Below are 21,283 nucleotides of genomic sequence, written 5' to 3'. Positions count from 1 at the left end.
CATATGCACATACTGTATTTCCAGATCTGGCAGTAAATCATAACAACATTGTTGGGAATTGTCACTATGCCACTAGTCTGCTTACTAGGGCGGAGTGAAAAAACTGAAATTGAGAAATACAAAATCGGCTAGTGTGGAAAAGTTGTGACTTGACCTGAATAAGAAACGTGCAAAAGCTTTTTGATCTGAGTCAACATCTTCTGTTCTGGCAAGAGGCCTAAAGTTTCCCTTTTTAGGTGAAAATAACGAAACCTATAAAGATGCTCCAATCTAGTTATATTATGTCAGGACGTCTTAGAGTGGTTCATTAATATACTTTAGCTTTGTAATAAACAGTACGAGCTTGTCCTAGTGCAAAGTGACTGATTTTGGCGGGACAAAAAATCCCTAATAATTGACCCATTTTCATGGTCACAATTGTGAATATTGTGTGTTTTCTCCTGAATGTGTTTATAACAGAAAACGCACAAATACTCTAAATGGAATTTCAGTGACACTGTGTGAAATATAACACTGCATAATAGCCCTTAATCAGACCTGATCGCAGTACAAATTTGTTCTCAAAATGGGCAAAACAAATGCTGCATTGCAGGTGGGGCAGATGTAACGTGCTGAGAGAGTTAAATTTGAGTTGGGTGTGTTGAAACTGAAATCTAAATTGCAGTGTAAAAATAATGCAACCAGTATTTACCCTGCACGGAAACAAAATAACTCACACAAATCTAAAGAACAAATACCTGGTAATATCTGAATGACAGTTTTTGGCAGTTTTCCATCATTGCAAAGCAAATGGTCAACTGTCATTTGCTCTCATCCGTTACCAGGATTTTGTTCCAACCAGCCCAATCTGACAATAGATCTGTAGATGTATGGCCAGCTTAACTCTCTCTGCACGTTACATCTGCCCCACCTGCAGTGCAGCATTTTTAGCCCATTTTGAGAATAAATTTGTACTGCGAGCAGGTCTGATTAAGGGCCATTATGCAGTGTTATATTTCACACAGTGTCACTGAAATACAGGAAATTGGATTTATGCTGCTCTCTTTGCAGTGCATATACAAAGATAGACAATCCTGTGTACATAAATAAGAAATAACTGTTGCTGTCTGTTATTGAAAAACAGTAACTGTTACAATAAGTATTACAAGTGAAGGTGCCCATACACTAGTAAGATTTATCTTCAGATCTGGCTGGTTGGAACAAAAACTTGGTTATGGATGAGTGACAGTTTATAAGTATTGCTGATCAATCCTGCCTAGAAATGAACACAGTGATTGGCATATATGTACTGCTGGACACCACTCATAGAATGATTAACTTGTTATTTTTGAATCAATGTTCCTGATTTTATTTTTCTAAACATTAGATGTATTTGTTTATTACATCATACAGTATTACACTTGAACATATTTAACTGTTAATATATTGGCTTATCTTTGCATAACGATATGCCGTAATGCAGCCCATTCATGTTCCCAGCATAGGGGATGCAAAACGTTTTTTCAGACCAATTCATGTTTAAAATAAACTGCCACAAGTAAAGACAATAAACAGAAGTGTTTTAAATCCTGCACCTAAATAACAGAGTGTAATGCGCTGTGTACTGATCTTACTGGTTCAGCAAAGAGTTTGTTGGGCATTAGAAGACACATAGGTGCACTATTCTATTAAAGGCAAACAAAAGGGATTTACCCTGTTTTTTTCCACCAAGTTTCTATTCGTGATCACATCAATTTTAGAGCACCCCCCCCCCCCCCCCCCAAAAAAAAAAGAGAAAACACCATATTCACAATTGAAACTATTAAAATGGGTTAATTATCAGGGATTTTTTCTCTCGCCAAAGTCAGTCACTTTTCACTAGGACAAGGTTGTACTCTCTCTTTTACTAAGCTAAAGTATATTAATAAACCCCTCTAAGACATCCTGACATAATTTTAACTAGATCGGAGCATATTCATAGTTTTCGTCTTTTTCACCAAAAAAGTTAAACTTTGGGCCGCTTGCCAGAACAGAAGATGTTGACTCAGATCAAAAAGCTTTTGCACGTTTCTTATTCAGGTCAAGTCCCAACTTTTCCACACTAGCCGATTTTGAATTTCTAAAAAAAAAAAAATTTTCACTCCGCCCTACTGCTTACTTAACATTCAGATGTCCTCAACTCGCTACTGGCCAGGGAAAGCGTTTGTCCAGTTTAGTGGCTATGGCTAACACATTTTGCCATCCGACTTTCTCATGACCCATAGTCACGTGGAAACATGTCCAGTGGTCAAAGTCAGCAAAACAAAAGCGTTGGTTTGCTGACTTTGACCTTTACTGGACACGTTTCCACGTCGCTTATTGCAGTTGCATCTAATGGCTAAGCTCCTTGATAAAGGTCCATGATTTAGGACCGAAACGTCGGGGCAGGCATATTTTATCCTGATGTTTTTGCTGGATGTGTTGGCTACATTAAAAGACTTTTGACCCTCACAAGGCTGATTTGTGAATTTGGAGAGTGCTCTACATTCCTCACCTACCTGTGCACAGACTGTTTTTGGGCACATGCTTTTGCATGTCCCCTTTGTTGGGAACCCCACTGCTGTTTTATTGGGTGAGAGTGCGGTCTTCTTGTGTAACTATTTCTAGAAGGTGATTTTTTGTGACACTTCCTTTTTCTCCCATCATACTTAAACAAAATTGATAAATGAGGTACCATTTGAAAGATTAAGTTCTCCCCTTCTGAGGAATTTCTTAATTTAAAATTGCCCATTTTATTGTTTGTTTACAAATAGAATTTAATTAGTGTGCCACATACTTTCCTGTAGGAATTAGGCGCGTCCACACGCAATGCATAACATGATGAAACAATAGAACCATAATAACATTTAAAAACAGTTTTAGATTTCACAATCTTTAGCATAACTTACTCATAGCAATGGCATCAATTTTACGATAACTTTCAAGGCTTCACTTTACCAGATAGGGACTGGGGGTGGGGTGATGATTTTGTGGGCTAAAAAATGCCACAGCTCAAAGTGAAAGTACCTTGCAGAAGCTGATATTTTTACTGGTGACATATAGGGCCTGTTTCTGGTTCATTTGGAAAAGCTAATTTTTTTCTCTAATGGATAAAACCATGTTGCACTGCAGGTGGGGCATAGAGAGTTAGATTTGGGTGGGGTTTGTACTTCAAACTGATATCTATACTGCAGTGTAATAATAAAGCAGCCAGTATTTACCCTGCACAGAAACAAAATAAGACCCAAATCTAACTCTCACTGCACATGTTACATCTGCCCCACTTGCACTCAGGGCTGCCAAGAGAAATCCTGGGCCCCGGTACAACAGTGTCACGGAGCCCCCCTGGAGTGGCGAGCTACATAAAAGAGGTGTGGCCATTAGAAGGATATAGGGGTGTGTACCACACCATATACCCTTTATGCAACACAATAGTAGACTCCTTATACTTGCCCCTTACACATTATGCTACACAGAGGGGATTATTCTGGTTCACTTTTTCTGACGAAATCCTTCTTAGATAGACAAAACCATGTGCACTGCAGGGGGGCAGATGTAACATGTGCAGAGAGAGTTAGATTTGGGTGAGTTATTTTGTTTCTGTGCTTTATTTTTACACTGCAACATAGATCTCACTTTGAAGTAAAACCCCACCCAAATCTAATTCTCTCTGCACAAGTAAAATCTGCCCCACCTGCAGTGCACATGGTTTTGTCCATCTAAGAAGGATTTTGTCAGAAAGAGTGAATTAAAATAACCCCCCAGAATGAGCCAAAATTCACATGGAATGTCGTAAAATTCACATTATGCCACACAGATTGTCGCAAAATTCAGGGACAGTGAGAGAAATGGTGGGGATGCAGGGAGAGAGATGGCGGGGACAAAGGTGCATAGAGCGGGATGGCGGGATGCAGGGACAGAAACGGTGGTGACGAAGGGCCAGATGGTGGGGACAGAGATGGTGGGGACGCAGGGACAGAGACAAAGTAGGTCTAGAAGGTCATTTTTATGTAAGGGATGGCAACAGAAATCTTGGGGCCGGTACACCAATATCACTGGAATTGAAAAATGCTCAATCCCGGGATTGGCATCCCTAAAAGAAAATTGCCCCCTGTGCCCCCACACTGACTTACTTTTTCTGAGCTGCGGAGGGGGGCAGGCGGCCGCAGTGCAGAGGCAGGCATCGGGTAGACATGTGCGACGTGGGAGGCCCGGCGGCGAGCAGGTTCCGGCGTAGGGTATGATGTGGGAAGATGTGGGAGGCCCGGCGGCGAGCAGGTTCCGGCATCGGGTATGATGTGGGAGGATGTGGGAGGCGCGGCGGCAAGCAGGTTCCGGCGCTGGTGGTCAGCTCTGCGGCCTGCGCATCGTGACCTATGATCGAGACACGCAGCGCAGGCCGCACGCCGGGTCGGGAACAGCCGGGCAGTTTCTGAGCGAGCGATACATTATGCCACACACCGCCATTTCTCTGAAACATGATGCAGTTCACCACAATGCCTATTATACTATACTGCACACTGTAATGCCCCTGACACATTATGCCACACATTGCAATGCCCCTCACACCTAATGCATACCTCCCAACTTTGGCAGTGGAGAAAGGAATATATTTGCGTGCCAGAGGCAAAATTTTTGGCCGCCGTTTTGTCGCTGTGAGGGCATGGCCAGTGCTGTGTGAACTGCTGGCCATGCCCCCAGTCTTCCTGCCTGCCTGCCTCATTAGACGCATGCAGTGTCTAATTCCCGCAGGACCGTCCCAAAAAAATGGGATGTCACACAAAAGTCGATACACACTGACTATGCCACACCACATTGCCCCCCACAGTAAGGCTTCTAATGAATAAATTACCTGCTTGTTGCCAAGGGGGTTAATGTCCGTTGCCAAGGGGGTTAATGTCCATTGCCAAAGGGGTTAATGTCTGTTGCCAGGGGTTCTTGCTCGTTGCCAATGGGGGGTTAATGTGCGTTGCCAGGGGTTCTTGCTCGTTGCCAAGGGGGGATTAATGTGCGTTGCCAGGGGTTCTTGCTCGTTGCCAAGGGATTAATATGCATTGCCAAGGGTTATTGCTTGTTGCCAACGGGTTTATATTTGTTCCCAGGGGTTAATGCTCAATGCCAAGGGGGGTTTATTGTCCATTGCCAGGGGTTCTTGCTCATTGCCAAGGGGTTAATATGCGTTGCCAGTAGGGTGACCAACTCATCCCTTTAATCCGGGACACATATTAATTTCACAGGTTCTGTGGCAGTTTAAAACCAGGTGAAATGGAGTCTTGAGGTGTGGCAGTTTAAAACCAGGTGAAAGCCAGCCACAGAACCTGTGTTATTAATATGTGTCCCATATTAAAGGGATGAGTTGGTCACCCTAGTTGCCAGGGGTTATTGGATGTTGCCAAGGGGTTAATATTTTTTGCCAGGGGTTAATGCTCATTGCCAAGGGGGATTTCCATTGCCAGGGGTTCTAGCTCGTTGCCACCCGCCCGTGTGTCCGGCCACCCACCCATCAGCTGCAGCTGCCCCTGCTTTACCCTGCCTTCCCCTGCGCACAGAGAGACAGACGCTAGAAGTCATTTTTCACTTCCAGTGTCTCTGACAGGGAGCACAGCCCGGCAGTGTTACCAGGAAGTGCAGAGCTGGGCTTCCGGTCAGATGCTAGAGGTGAACTATGACTTCTAGCGTCTGTGCAGGGGAAGGACAGACAGGGGAAAGCAGGGGCAGCCGCAGCTGACGGGCGGGTGGCCGGACACATGGGCGGGTGGCCAGACACATGGGCATGCGGGTCCTTGTCAGCCCAATAAATATTTTTTTTAAAGTGTGTGTCCGCCGGACCCGGGCCCCCCTGGCAGGCACGGGCCCAGGTAAAATGTACACGCCCCCCCTGCCTCTTGGCGGCCCTGCTTGCACTACACACAGATGGTGTAATGGTTAGCATTACTGTCTCACAGCGATGAGGTCATGGGTTCGATGCCCACCATGGCCCTAACTGTGTGGAGTTTGTATATTCCCTGTGTTTGCGTGGGTTTACTCCGGGTACTCTGGTTTCCTCACCAAATCCAAAAGTATACTGGTAGGTCAATTGGCTTCCAACAGAAAAAAAAAAAACAACAGTAGAATGTCTGTGTGTGCGCGTACATGTGGTAGGGGATATAGATTGTAAGCTCCACTGGGGCAGGGAATGATGTTCAACTATACTCTGTAAAGCTCTGAGTTTTGGTTTTGTCTATTAGAGAGAGAATTTGCTTTGCAAGTGAACCAGAATCAGGCCCATAATACCATGCTGTACAGATGAACCCCTCTCAGTCATCCCACCAGCTCATGGCCCATGGCGATGTTTCTAGCGGAGCTGGCAGATGGCGGGGACACGCGAGCATCTAACTCGCTCGTGCATCCCACTTAGGTGGGCAGCAGGTAGCGGGACCAGGGTGCTTCCCTGCCCGTCTCTGCTTCAGGGAGTTGGGCAGGGAACAGGCAGAGCAGGGAGATGGGTGTGCACACCCCCTTCCTGGTGCACAACGGCATCGGCAATGGCAATAGCTCTGCCGGGAGCCGCTGTAATGAAAGCGGCTCCGTCTGTACATTCACTTTACAATTTCCACATCCAGCAGCGGTTTAATAGTTTATACACCATGGTTACTCCTTGATTTATTTTTATTGTTATTTTAACTGCTTATCTTTAAATGTCTTATTTACCCTTTAATAAAATTCTTTGTCTTTTGTTTTCTTCCAAGCTGGGTAGACTATTGCACAGGGTTGGGTCCAGCTCTGGAGACTTTGCCAACTCTTCCAGGAGTGGCATCTGATTTTTATGAGCCTCTTGTCAAACAATCAGTTGGGATTTGGATTATAACTCAACTGTATCCATGTCAACAGTCAGTTGGTCGACTCCAAAGGTCAACACTGGAAAGGTCAATAGGTCGACGTAGGAAATAGGTCAACAGGGTGAAAAGATTGTCATGAAAAAGATGGGCACATGAAAAAGTCAACATGAACTTTTTAACGTTTTTTGGGTGTCAATTGCTGACAATTGTCAACATGAGCAGGGCTGCTGTGCGGTCATCTTCGGCAATATGCACCAAGGCGTTTGTGCGCGCAGGGGGGGGGTGTGTGTGTGTGTTAGAATTGAGGTGGGCAGGGGGTGTACGCATGTTTATGCAAAACATCAATTTGCAATGTGGCAGGGATGTTCACATTGCGGTGGTGGGGGGCTGGGATTCGGTCACCTGGATGGCGGTGTTACATGGCTAGCTAGTGACATGCGAGTCAACCACAATCGGGCCCTATGTGTATAAGGCAATACTACTATGGGCACTATATTTCAGCCTTTGACATGCTCTGACTCTTTGTAATGTACGGGAGGATGCCGAACACTCTAGCACCGGTCCTGGTTTTGTCCCATCCAGAGGCAGAACTCTGGGAGGCAATGGAGTCATCTGCCTACGGGCTCCTGCTCCCAAGGGGGAACCTCTCCCCCTTGGAAGTTTAAATCAGTTATTTAAAAGCCAACCATATTGCTTCTGTGGCTGAGTTCTGAAATATATATGTGCTATCTATCTATCTATCTATCTATCCAGAAATATATATTTTCTATAAGGTTATATAGGGGGTGTGTGTTTGTGTGTTTATGTGTGTGTGTTTGTGGGGGCACCAATATATATCTTGCCTCCGGGCAACTGGAACGAACTTACGCCACTGCTCCCATCTACACAGTCAATACTTGCAGTACTGCAGCTTCTGCCTGTATGACATAAGAAATATGATTTCTGAGGGATTTCCATGTACGGAACACTGTAGGGGGCCTGTGCCTGGGGAGTGCAATGATTGGGCAGCCCTAATCCAGCAGTTCTCCAGGTTCTGAGAGTTTGCTAAGCAGGAGGGGCCATGAAATGCTCTCCACTTGCCCTATGTCCCCGCTCCAAACCAACAACTTGTGCAAACACTTTGCTTTGGATGAGAGAACATTTTCCTGCAGTGTGAAGCCGGAGACCGGTCTCTTACCCTGAGAGCTTGGCTGATCTCAGGAGATATTTGCTTTTCTGTGTTGTGTGATAATTATTGTAAACACCATAAATATGAAGTATCCGCCTGCAGCTGCAGGCGTGCTCCAGTCCGAATGTATGCAGTGAATGCTGACAGACCTGCCCAGAGGAACACAATATAAAGCCCAGAAATATAAAGTACAGAGGAGCAGGTGGGAAACAGCTGGAGGACTCAGATGACCACCTGAGCAGGTAGGAGGCTAATGGACCAGAACAGGGAGAACATGTGTCTACTGAAGTATATGCACCCTCAAAATCCCCCAGATACTTATATACAGCCTCAAAGTCCACCAGATACTTATATATAGCCCCAAAGTCCACCAGATACTTATATATAGCCCCAAAGTCCACCAGATACTTATATATAGCGACAGCATATGCCATTGCGTTTTGCAATTTTATTGCCAATACATTTTATTGACAATTTTATGCCATATGGAGATAGACGCTTGCTGCAACTTCTCTCTGAATGCGGAATCGTTGGTGCACTGTAGCAGCGTGTAACGTCACACATTGCACCAGGCACCCAATTAGTACTTTTGTCGTTGTGTGAGGCATGGCGGAGGTACTACTAGCAGTACTACTAGCAGTCCTCTGAATGTTCCCCTTTTACCAGACGGACGTCTGGTGCATATTTGCCACAAAGTCTGTGCTGCGCCAAATGGGTCTAGTTGGCACAATTTGAGGATTGTAGTCAGTTTAAGGATTGGAGTGTTTGTAGACGCATCTGTACACAAATTAGACTTTTGTGTAACCATTTATACCCCTTTCACATCGCACTTTTAAAACGGTATATTGCAGATTTTTTTTCCATTTTAAAACGTTTAGGGCTGCAATGTGAAAGTGCCAGAGTTGATTTACCGGTTAAAGTTAACCGGTATTTCAACACGGTTAAAAAGCAGAGTCCTACACGTTTTAAAGCGTTTTTTTTGGCAGTTTGAACAGCTCTATTTCAATGGCTTTAAACGTGTCCCTTGGGGGTTAAACGGGTTGAATGTTTGAATGGTATTAAATGATTTTTAAAACGGTTTTCACCTGCAATGTGAAAGGTCTCAAGGCTCTGACCCGTTTTAATGTCCCATTTAAGAATACCGTGTCATTACCCATTTCTGCAATGTGAAAGCAGTATGAGTTAAAGCGGTTCCACAACTCTCCTGGCTGCAGTATATCATCCTGGAAGTCCTGTCCTGTAAACAACCAGCAGCGTCTCTTGTGGACAGTACTTGGTATTTGCTGAAGTAGTTTCCGACTACTGATGTGAATGAACAGTATATTCTCTATGAGACTAATAACGTATGCCTTAGCCCCTCTGCTGCCTCAGCTTTCCTTGCCCCTATGTCGAGCCTGTTTTAGGACAAATCACCTCCTTTATTTTTCTATTTTCAGATGATAGTTTCATGAGCATTCGGTAAAGGGCCCCTGGGTCCAGAGGGCCCACATCAGATACACTGTACCCATTTGTTAATACTAACCTTTCTGGAGTTCCGTACAGGAGCAGCAATTGCGGTGAAAAATCGCCGACCGGATGTACCAAGCATTTGCGGTACATGGCACCGCCCGTTGCGATGATGCTTATGGCATATGCAGTAACACATGTGATTAGCAATACAAAGGGCAACTCTTCTGATGAGTTCTCCCGCTCTGATGCAGTTACCCAGTTCTCCCGATATGACATACAGTAGTTATCCCGCTCTGAAGCAGTCCCCCTGCTCTGAAGCAGTTCTCCCAGGCTAACTCTGTTCTCCATCTCTGTCGCAGTATCCCAGCTCTGAAGCAGTTCTCCCAGGCTAACTCTGTTCTCCATCTCTGTCGCAGTATCCCTGCTCTGAAGCAGTTCTCCCAGGCTAACTCTGTTCTCCATCTCTGTCGCAGTATCCCTGCTCTGAAGCAGTTCTCCCAGGCTAACTCTGTTCTCCATCTCTGTCGCAGTATCCCAGCTCTGAAGCAGTTCTCCCAGGCTAACTCTGTTCTCCATCTCTGTCGCAGTATCCCAGCTCTGAAGCAGTTCTCCCAGGCTAACTCTGTTCTCCATCTCTGTCGCAGTATCCCAGCTCTGAAGCAGTTCTCCCAGGCTAACTCTGTTTTCCATCTCTGTCGCAGTATCCCAGCTCTGAAGCAGTTCTCCCAGGCTAACTCTGTTCTCCATCTCTGTCGCAGTATCCCAGCTCTGAAGCAGTTCTCCCAGGCTAACTCTGTTCTCCATCTCTGTCGCAGTATCCCAGCTCTGAAGCAGTTCTCCCAGGCTAACTCTGTTCTCCATCTCTGTCGCAGTATCCCAGCTCTGAAGCAGTTCTCCCAGGCTAACTCTGTTCTCCATCTCTGTCGCAGTATCCCAGCTCTGAAGCAGTTCTCCCAGGCTAACTCTGTTCTCCATCTCTGTCGCAGTATCCCAGCTCTGAAGCAGTTCTCCCAGGCTAACTCTGTTCTCCATCTCTGTCGCAGTATCCCAGCTCTGAAGCAGTTCTCCCAGGCTAACTCTGTTCTCCATCTCTGTCGCAGTATCCCAGCTCTGAAGCAGTTCTCCCAGGCTAACTCTGTTCTCCATCTCTGTCGCAGTATACCAGCTCTGAAGCAGTTCTCCCATGCTAACTCTGTTCTCCATCTCTGTCGCAGTATACCAGCTCTGAAGCAGTTCTCCCAGGCTAACTCTGTTCTCCATCTCTGTCGCAGTATACCAGCTCTGAAGCAGTTCTCCCAGGCTAACTCTGTTCTCCATCTCTGTCGCAGTATACCAGCTCTGAAGCAGTTCTCCCAGGCTAACTCTGTTCTCCATCTCTGTCGCAGTATCCCAGCTCTGAAGCAGTTCTCCCAGGCTAACTCTGTTCTCCATCTCTGTCGCAGTATCCCAGCTCTGAAGCAGTTCTCCCAGGCTAACTCTGTTCTCCATCTCTGTCGCAGTATCCCAGCTCTGAAGCAGTTCTCCCAGGCTAACTCTGTTCTCCATCTCTGTCGCAGTATACACTGGCGTAACTACCGTCCCGCAGCCCCCGCCGTGGCGGGGAGGCGCTGAGGGTATGTGGGCGCCGGGGGGCTGCGGGACGACAGTCACTGTCTGCCTGCCTGCCTGTCTGTGTGTGTGCACCGTCCGGGTCCCAGCTCTCCCGGCTATTGCCGCAGCGCTGCTCTCTCACTGATACAAAAAGTGACACTTGGAAAATGGCTGCCCCCATACCGCAGACAGTTTTTCGTCTGCTGTATGGGGGCAGCCATTTTCCAAGTGTCACTTTCGTTAGCAGCAGTAGCCGGGAGAGCCGGGACCCGGCGCGGACGGATGCGGCCCAAGGTAAAACACACACGCACACAAACACACACATACACACACACACGCTCTCTCCCCTCAATCCCCTTCCCTCCCTCTCCCCCACCCCCCCCCCCCCCGCGCGCGCGCCACGGCTCCACGCTGCTTGTTTTTTTTTTTTTTGGGGGGGGGGGGCGCCCCCCTGCATTTTCGGCAGGGGGGCGCACAATTATTAGTTACGCCACTGTCAGTATACCAGCTCTGAAGCAGTTCTCCCAGGCTAACTCTGTTCTCCATCTCTGTCGCAGTATCCCAGCTCTGAAGCAGTTCTCCCAGGCTAACTCTGTTCTCCATCTCTGTCGCAGTATACCAGCTCTGAAGCAGTTCTCCCATGCTAACTCTGTTCTCCATCTCTGTCGCAGTATACCAGCTCTGAAGCAGTTCTCCCAGGCTAACTCTGTTCTCCATCTCTGTCGCAGTATCCCAGCTCTGAAGCAGTTCTCCCAGGCTAACTCTGTTCTCCATCTCTGTCGCAGTATCCCAGCTCTGAAGCAGTTCTCCCAGGCTAACTCTGTTCTCCATCTCTGTCGCAGTATACCAGCTCTGAAGCAGTTCTCCCAGGCTAACTCTGTTCTCCATCTCTGTCGCAGCATCCCAGCTCTGAAGCAGTTCTCCCAGGCTAACTCTGAGGTTTTCCCGTGCCGATGCAGGTCACCAGGTCTGACCCATTTCTCCCATACTGGTGCATTTCTCCAGCTCTGATGCAGTTACCTGGCTCTGACATTGTTCTCCTGCAGTGACGCAGTTCTACCTGTCTGACCCAGTTCTGCTGCTCTGATGCAGTTCTCCCACTCTGGTACAGTTCTCCGGCACTGACGCCATTCTCCCACTCTTATGCAGTTCTCCCACACTGTCGCAGTCCCCCACTCTGAAGGCTGACAGAGTTCTCCTGCTCTAAGGTTCTCGCACTCTGATGCAGCTTTCCCGCTCTGATGCAGTTCTCCCATGCTGATGCAGTTCACCAGGTCTCACCCAGTTCTCCCACTTTTACGTAGTTATCCTGCTCTTTTGCAGCCCCCCTGCTCTGGAGCAGTTCTCCTGGGCCAGCACAGTTCTCCCTCTCTGTCGAAGTAGCCCCTCCCTGAAGCCGTTCTCCCGCTCTGAAGCAATTCACCAGGTCTGACCCAGTTCTCCCAATCTGGAGCAATTCTCCCACTCTGATGTTGTTTTTCCGCTCTGATGCAGTTAGCCGGCTCTGACAATGTGGGCACCACCAAGTCTGTCTATCAAAAACTCAAGGAATTCTGTGACGATCCTTGTTGTACTTAATGCAGGTGGCTGCTGCGTAACTTCTAAGACCTCATCTCCATACGTTCCCTTGAGGCGTACTTTCCTACGTTACTGCCCCCTCTTCCTTGTACTCTGTTGTGGGTGGCAAAGGGGAGGGTGCTTGGGGTCTCCAGGGAAAGGGGGGGGACATGCCCACCTTCCTGGGGGTTGGGTGGATCACTTAATTTCAGGGTTGCCGACTTTCAGAAAATCCTCTCCGGGAGAAACCCGGAGAGGAATCTTTCATTACAATTTTTGGGGGCGGGGCTTAACCGTGACGTCATTAAGCCCCACCCCCATTACGGGAAATAGACGAAATAACTGATATCCATGGAGGGGGCGGGGCTAAAACGACATGATTGTGCCGTTTTAGCACCGCCCCCTCCCCTGAGACCCACGTATTGCGGCATATAAATGCCGCGATCGGGGGGCTCAGTGGGGGTCCCCCTGATTCCAGGAGGGTTGCCCACCCTTCCGGGGGCCGGGAGGAAGGACCCGATTTTCGGGAGACTCCCGCAAATTCCGGGAGGGTCGGCAACCCTGCTCAATTTTTGTGAGCCTCCCTGCCATTCCAGAATAATAGGCAAGTATGCATTACAGGGTTGGAAACTGGTCATTGTGGCAGTATGGGGGGGGGGGGGGGGGGGTGTAGGTTGAAGTTTTGCCTAGGGTGCTGAAGCCTTACACCGGCCCTAGCTACACACCACTGTTTGTCATTTGTATTTCAAATCATATAAAAGTGAGAGATGCACCAAACACAACGAGTATAATGTAGACAGCATACTGTACATCACCAAATGAGACTCACTTACCTCTCTGAGATGCACAATAGCCCCCAGGCCAGGAAGTGCTGTAACAGCCAAAATGTATTAAAAAACAAACAAAATATAACAAAGACGACAGTTATACAGCAGGTTCCCTGACAGCGCAGCATTGTACAGGGAGACCGAGAATGGTTGACTGGAGAACAATCTGTTGTGTGATTTATTTATTATTCAGATATGAGATCATGTAATGTAAGCAGCAGGGAGAGAAGGGAACGGGGGGGAAACGCTGGAACACACTCAGATTATTATTTATAAGGTGCCACTAGATAGCGCCATACAGAGGGCATACATAGGAACCATACAGGGAGACCGAGAATGGTTGAGTGGAGCAGAGATATGCACAGAACAATCTGTTGTGTGATTTATTTATTATTCAGATATGAGATCATGTAATGTAAGCAGCAGGGAGAGAAGGGAACGGGAAGGAAATGCTGGAACCAGAGGCGGAACAAGAGAGTTATGGGCCCAGGTGCAAAAATATTGTCTGGGCCCCCCAAACACACACAGAAAAACACATATTTTTTTTTTCCCTTCAAATTTAAAGCCCAATACACATTATGCAGCACACTGTAATGCTAATTACACATTCACACACCGTAATGCCCATTACACATTATGCTACATGTAATTCCCCACAGTACTCCTGCTTATAAGGTTAATACCCCAATTATTGCCCCTTACACAATGCCCCCAGTAGTGCCCCTTACAGTAATGCTCACTATGTTTTGCAGCCCGGCATGAGGCATCTATTCTGGCAGCATAATGGTTGGGTCTGCCCTGTCAGGGAGAGAGCAGGTGAGGGGCACACAGAGGGGATAGACAGGGAGAGAACAGGAGAGAGGCATGCAGGGGGAGAGAAAAGGAAGTCCCTAGCTGTCTATTCCTTGTGGTATCCCTGGGGTTGGTGTCCACTTCTGTCGGTCTGACTCCTGGCTTGGAGTAGCAAGTCCAGTGCTGACAGTTCCCTTCAATGGTTACCTGTGCACAGGTCCCAGCTCCATATTTATATGGGGGATGTGGCTGATGGGACGCTAACAGGTGTGATTATGAGGAATGAAGCATGTCATTTACAGGTCACGATAGTGTAGGTTAGCTGTTGTGGGGGCTGTCAGTCCCACTTAGATCATCTGGCATATTAAATGGACAGCAATATCAATGCCTGACAGCAACAAGCCTATTCTGTCCTTGGCTGTCAGCCCCCAATGACGATTGGCTGCCCCGGCCTAAGGCCATTTTAAATGTACAGTAGCGCCACTGCTTGATTGGGTTTGGTCCTGCCAGCAAGGGTCTAACTAGAACTTTGTGTGCCCTATAGAAAACTCTAGAAAGACCCCCACCACCCCCCCCCCCGCCCCCACACCATTGTCACTACAATACAAGAGAGGGAGGGGTATGAAAGTGAGAGAGGGTTAGAGAGGGAGGGAGAGAGAAAGAGGGAAACAAGAGAGTGTTGGAGAGAAAGAGAGAGAGACAGGTGGAGACAGGGTGCTAAAGGGGGAGAGAGATAGAATGTGGGTGCATAGACGGGCAGATGGTGTGGGGGCTCATAAACAGATGGAAAGAGGCATAGTTAGCCAGCGAGGTTGTCTGATGGGCATTGCCTCGACAGACAGATGAAGGGGCATAGACAGACAGATGGCTGGGTGGGGGAATGGTGAGCAGAGGGGCAGTCACACACAGACTGTGTTATCAATGTACAAATACCCTGACATCTCCCTCTGCAGGCCACCCCACCCATTCCCAGCCCTGACAGTAGCTGCCAACCGTGGGGTTCCATGTGTTTGGTTCCACTCGCTTCGTGTGTGCGGCTCCTCTCCTCCTTTCCCCGTATGCACGGCTCCCCTCCTCAACTCCCCGTGTGTCATACTTGCCTACTTTTGAAAATCATTTTCAGGGAGATTTGAGTGGGTAGAATTTTCCGCAGCGGGTGGGGGACATCGGGTGGCGGACCGTGGGAACACATGGGAACACCCAGTGTTTCATGGGCGTTCCCATGGTAATTCGCGGGTGCAGGGGGCGGGCAACTGACATCGGCAGATGTCAGCTGCCCACCTGCTTCATGTACAGGGTGCCACAGATCCATGTGCACAGGGCTTAAGGGTTCTAGCACTTACTGTCCTGCTGATCTGTGTTCCACTGCAGCGGCTGCATCTGAGGCCAGTCTCCGGAACATAGCCAGCAAAAGGAGATTGCTGTGACAGATTCCAATTCACTGCAGGGGTCCACTGCAGGAGAAAACAGATCAGCAACATGAAGCAGCAGCTCAGCATAACACAGCACCTGGCCTCCTGCTGCTGGTAAATACGCCGACAGTCTGCCAGGCACTCTGCACACACAAACCACTCCACTCCCATACGCCGTGGCAACAGCTACCCAGAACATAGTGATGGCAGTCAAGACACCAGCGCATGACATTGCCCATGCAGGCACCCCTCCCCGGGCATTCTGGACTTGCGCATCCACAAGTCCGTATTTTAGGGGAGCAATACACAAAAACTAAGGTGCGGGGCAGCAGGTGGTTCATTCACAAATTGTGAGCCTCCCCGCTGAATGCTGTAGAGTAGGCAACCCACCATATTAGACACAGCCCCACCCCCATATTACACCCAGTGCACACACCACTATATTACATTACACAGCCTCCTCATATTACACCCAGTACACACACCACTATATTACACAGCCCCCTCATATTACACCCAGTACACACCACTATATTACACAGCCCCCTCATATTACACCCAGTACACACCACTATATTACACTATACACCTCATATTACACCCAGTGCACACACCACTATATTACACAGCCCCCTCATATTACACACCACTATATTACACAGCACCCTCATATTACAACCAATGCACACACCACTATATTACACAGCCCTCTCATATTACACCCAGTACAGACCACTATATTACACTATACACATCATATTACACCCAGTGCACACACCACTATATTATGTTACACAGCCCCCATATTACACCCAGTGCACACACCACTATATTACACTATACACAGCCCCCATATTACACCCAGTGCACTCCCCAACAAATTACATTACACATTCCCCTCATATTACACCAAGTACACACACTACTATATTACACTATACACAGCACTCCCTCCCCCATTACAACACACACAGTCCCCCATATTACTCTTAGCACACACACAAAACTATATAACATAGCACACATTTAGCCCCCATATTACTCACACCACTATACGCACACCATTTGAAAACAGCCCTCCCCATGTTATACAAGTACATGCAGCCACGCCCTCCACTATATTACAGCCTATACACACTACATTACACACAGCCCCCCTCACATTAATCAGAACCCTCCCTCCCCCAGTCTATACCTTTTTGTGTTGCTTCTTGTTTGGAGGTCACCTGGCTTCTTGGTGAGGGAGGCAGCTTAGCGGGGAGAGGAGCAGGGAGAGCAGGGCTGGCCTGATGCACGGAGCCAGGGCCTGCTCTGTGTGGTGGGCGTGGCCAGCTTCATTGAAACAGAGCACCGGCTGCTGGCTCTCCAGCTCCTCCTGATGGTGACTTCCACCAGTAAGCAGTAAGTACGCACACAGCAGCACGGCCAGCAGCGGTGGCCGGCTGTGACCTAGGTGTGCACTAGGGATGGACATCGATGGTCGATGTTTCGGAAACATCGATGTTTTTCTTTCGATGTTAGTGTTTTTACCATTTAATGGTGACCTTCCGATGTTTGACACCATCGAATGCTAATCATTCGATGGTGTACCGATGGTGGCTTATTTTTTGTAATTCCCAAAAGCTATGCCTCCCCTGGCTGCTGTGTCTGTGTCAGGGAAACTTCCTAGGTTCGTTGGAGGCTGTCTGACTTTCTCTCTGCTTCCCTCCCTCTCCCTCTCTATGGTTGCTGTAGCTGCTAGGCAACAGGGCCCACTGCTAGTTCTGATTGGCTCTCCCTGACTCAGAGAGCCAATTAGAGCACAAACCTCACCCTGCAGCACCAGTCAGTCACTCAAACAGCAGCAAATTTCACAGACACACTGAGCTCTGGAGGATCAGAGAGGAGGAGAAGTCACTGAATGTTATACCAGCTCAGGCAAGCTACAATAATAATAATAATAGGTACACAATACAACTAGCTACAGATATTTGTGAATGTCAGTCACATACAACACTTATTAATAAGCTGCATTAGTATTACCAGGCAGCAACCACTATATGATCATCAGTGAAGTGTTGGTCAGAGATTGTCTGTTTCTGTTAATATATAGTTAGATAGTGAGGAACAATATACACAGTTCTGGGGTACCAGTGGAATGAACTAAGATAAAGGTGCCCATACACTGCTGTGACGCCTCGCAGCAGTGTACGGACACAGGACAGCCTGCAGGCTGCAGGGACCTTCCCGGCGGCAGGAATGCATGCGATCCGTTGTGATAGATTGCATGCATCCCTGCTTCCCACCCGCCTCACCGCCAGGAGGAACGGGTGGCTGCCTGCCGGTCTGAGCACCTGGTCGGGTCCGATGCGCACGGGACCCAACAGCATGTCAGGGAGAGGCGATTTGGTCCGATTTAAGGGGTCGATTGGTCGCAATTGGCCACAATCGGACCAAATCGCCTCAGTGTAGGGGCACCTTAACTGTTTTTATATATAGTGAACTATTTTTTATATTACGTGACCTTGTCGCTAGCGATTGGTCGCTCAGTGACCGAATTGCTGGTTATCAGTATTTTACTGGGGACCAGTGATTCTAGCAAGTTCCTGCGACCAGCGACCGTCGCTGGGCTGCGGTGGGAGCGCACACACGGCGAAGGTCGCTAGGTATCACCGGCAATATGGTCACTGAGCGACCATATAGCTGACGATGGAAGCTAGAATCGCCTAGTGTGTAGCATTATAGTGGTGCCCCCACAGATCCTGGCACCCTAGGCAGCTGCCTAATGGTAGAGCCAGCCCTGCTCATTGCAATATTTATCTCACCATATAAATGATGTGATGACCACTATACCGTCATCTCCCTTATTTGTGTGTGTAGTTACACTTGCCTTAATAAATAGACATTTTCCTATCTGGAAAAATAGTGAAACCTAAAACGAGTTAGTTTACAATTTATCTAATTTTATTACATTTTGATTACTTGCTGTTAAAGTGTTAATAATGTGTACAAAATTATTATACTGCTTCATGATTGGGCATTGTGTGAATATTATATATGTATATTATACACACAATGTCCAATGATAAAGTAATATGTTGCTCAGAGCCTGGGCCCTGCCACCAAACTCAATTACTACCTTACAAATGGCAATACAGGCTTTTGCGCATGCACTAGTCATATAACTAGTTTTCACCATCGAATACTTTTGATTCGATGGTTAGTTACCATCGCATCGAAAGTTTCAATGGTGGAAGCACTGCCATCATTTGATGGTTGGCTTCCGATGTCCATCCCTAGTGTGCACCCCCACCCCTGCCATTTCCAGACATGCGCGCACGCAGGGACAGGATGCCGGTCCCCAGCGCTGCTGGGGATGTAATTAGGGATGGACATCGGAAGCCAACCATCAAATGATGGCAGTGCTTCCACCATTGAAACTTTCGATGCGATGGTAACTAACCATCGAATCAAAAGTATTCGATGGTGAAAACTAGTTATATGACTAGTGCATGCGCAAAAGCCTGTATTGCCATTTGTAAGGTAGTAATTGAGTTTGGTGGCAGGGCCCAGGCTCTGAGCAACATATTACTTTATCATTGGACATTGTGTGTATAATATACATATATAATATTCACACAATGCCCAATGATGAAGTAGTATATTAATTTTGTACACATTATTAACACTTTAACAGCAAGTAATCAAAATGTAATAAAATTAGATAAATTGTAAACTAACTAGTTTTAGGTTTCACTATTTTTCCAGATAGGAAAATGTCTATTTATTAAGGCAAGTGTAACTACACACACAAATAATGGAGATGACGGTACAGTGGTCATCACATCATTTTTATGGTGAGATAAATATTGCAATGAGCAGGGCCAGCTCTACCATTAGGCAGCTGCCTAGGGTGCCAAGATCTGTGGGGGCACCACTAATAATGCTACACACCAGGCGATTCTAGCTTCCATCGTCAGCTATATGGTCGCTCAGTGACCATATTGCCGGTGATACCTAGCGACCTTCGACCTTCGCCGTGTGTGCGCTCCCACCGCAGCAGGAACTTGCTAGAATCACTGGTCCCCAGTAAAATACTGATAACCAGCAATTCAGTCGCTGAGCGTCCAATCGCTAGCGACAAGGTCACGTAATATAAAAAATAGTTCACTATATAAAAACAGTTAAGGTGCCCCTACACTGAGGCGATTTGGTCCGATTGTGGCCAATTTCGACCAATCGACCCCTTAAATCGGACCAAATCGCCTCTCCCTGACATGCTGTTGGGTCCCATGCGCATCGGACCCGACCAGGTGCTCAGACCGGCAGGCAGCCACCCGTTCCTCCTGGCGGTGAGGCGGGTGGGAAGCAGGGATGCATGCAATCTATCACAACGGATCGCATGCGTTCCTGCCGCCGGGAAGGTCCCTGCAGGCTGTCCTGTGTCCGTACACTGCAGCGAGACGTCACAGCAGTGTATGGGCACCTTTATCTTGGTTCATTCCACTGGTACCCCAGGACTGTGTATATTGTTCCTCACTATCTCACTATATTCACAGAAAGAGACAATCTCTGACCAACACTTCACTGATGATCATATAGTGGTTGCTGCCTGGTAATACTAATGCAGTATATTAATGAGTGTTGTATGTGACTGACATTCACAAATATCTGTAGCTAGTTGTATTGTGTACTTATTATTATTATTGTAGCCTGCCTGAGCTGGTATAACATTCAGTGACTCCTCCTCCTCTCTGAATCCTCCAGAGCTCAGTGTGTCTGTGAAATTTGCTGCTGTTTGAGTGACTGGTGCTGCAGGGTGAGGTTTGTGCTCTGATTGGCTCTCTGAGTCAGGGAGAGCCAATCAGAACTAGCAGTGGGCCCTGTTGCCTAGCAGCTACAGCAACCATAGAGAGGGAGAGGGAGGGAAGCAGAGAGAAAGTCAGATAGCCTCCAACGAACCTAGGAAGTTTCCCTGACACAGACACAGCAGCCAGGGGAGGCATAGCTTTTGGGAATTACAAAAAATAAGCCACCATCGGTACACCATCGAATGATTAGCATTCGATGGTGACAAACATCGGAAGGTCACCATTAAATGGTAAAAACACTAACATCGAAAGAAAAACATCGATGTTTCCGAAACATCGACCATCGATGTCCATCCCTAGATGTAATGTGTTTAAAAGCACTGCTTCCGGTCACTCTCCGTCTCTGCGGCGCAGCGCACATGAAGTGAACCTGGCACCTGCAAGCCACGAACCCCGCAGGTTCGGAGGGGGGGGCTGCGCACGCACCGTGTCCCCCTGATGGCGGCTGATGCTCTCACATTTTTACTAAACGGAAACGGCGGCATGCCGGGCGGACGGTGGCACCGGGCCCCTTTGACCCCTTGGGCCCCGGTGCAGTGCACCGTCTGCACCGGCGGTAGTTCCGCCCCTGGCTGGAACACACTCAGATTATTATTTATAAGGTGCCACTAGTGTTTCACATCGCCATACAGAGGGCATACATAGGAGCCGTACAGGGAGACCGAGAATGGTTGAGTGGAGAAGAGATATGCACAGAACAATCTGTTGTGTGATTTATTTATTATTCAGATATGAGATCATGTAATGTAAGCAGCAGGGAGAGAAGGGAACGGGGGGGGGGGGGGGGGGGGGGAAACGCTGGAACACACTCAGATTATTATTT

At 47.7% G+C, this 21,283-nt stretch overlaps 2 protein-coding genes and 1 long non-coding RNA gene across 6 annotated transcripts in view; 1 reads left to right on the top strand and 2 right to left on the bottom strand.

Moving 5' to 3' along the window:
- Positions 1-17,081, bottom strand: part of LOC146019735 (uncharacterized) — a 48,770-nt gene extending 31,689 nt beyond the window's left edge. The window contains exon 1 of the long non-coding RNA XR_014450666.1: positions 16,806-17,081. This is a non-coding gene — a long non-coding RNA (uncharacterized LOC146019735). The remainder of the gene's footprint in view (positions 1-16,805) is intronic.
- The window catches only part of LOC146019740 (uncharacterized), a 781,584-nt gene that overhangs the window by 211,842 nt on the left and 548,459 nt on the right, over positions 1-21,283 (bottom strand). The gene's annotated exons all lie outside the window — the stretch shown is intronic.
- The window catches only part of LOC146019734 (hepatitis A virus cellular receptor 2 homolog), a 94,557-nt gene continuing 81,208 nt past the window's right edge, over positions 7,935-21,283 (top strand). For 2 of the 3 annotated variants that reach the window (XM_083152248.1, XM_083152246.1), the window contains exon 1: positions 7,944-8,225. The gene's annotated coding sequence lies outside the window, so the exon portion shown is untranslated. Of the gene's footprint in view, positions 8,226-21,283 lie in introns of all 3 variants that reach the window. The other variant, XM_083152249.1, reaches the window with a different exon arrangement.

Source organism: Crinia signifera, chromosome 7 (assembly GCF_055691185.1).
Source record: "Crinia signifera chromosome 7, ASM5569118v1, whole genome shotgun sequence".
Lineage (NCBI taxonomy): Eukaryota > Metazoa > Chordata > Amphibia > Anura > Myobatrachidae > Crinia > Crinia signifera.
Note: the sequence above shows the minus strand (reverse complement) of the source record. Positions and strands in the feature narration are given on the sequence as shown.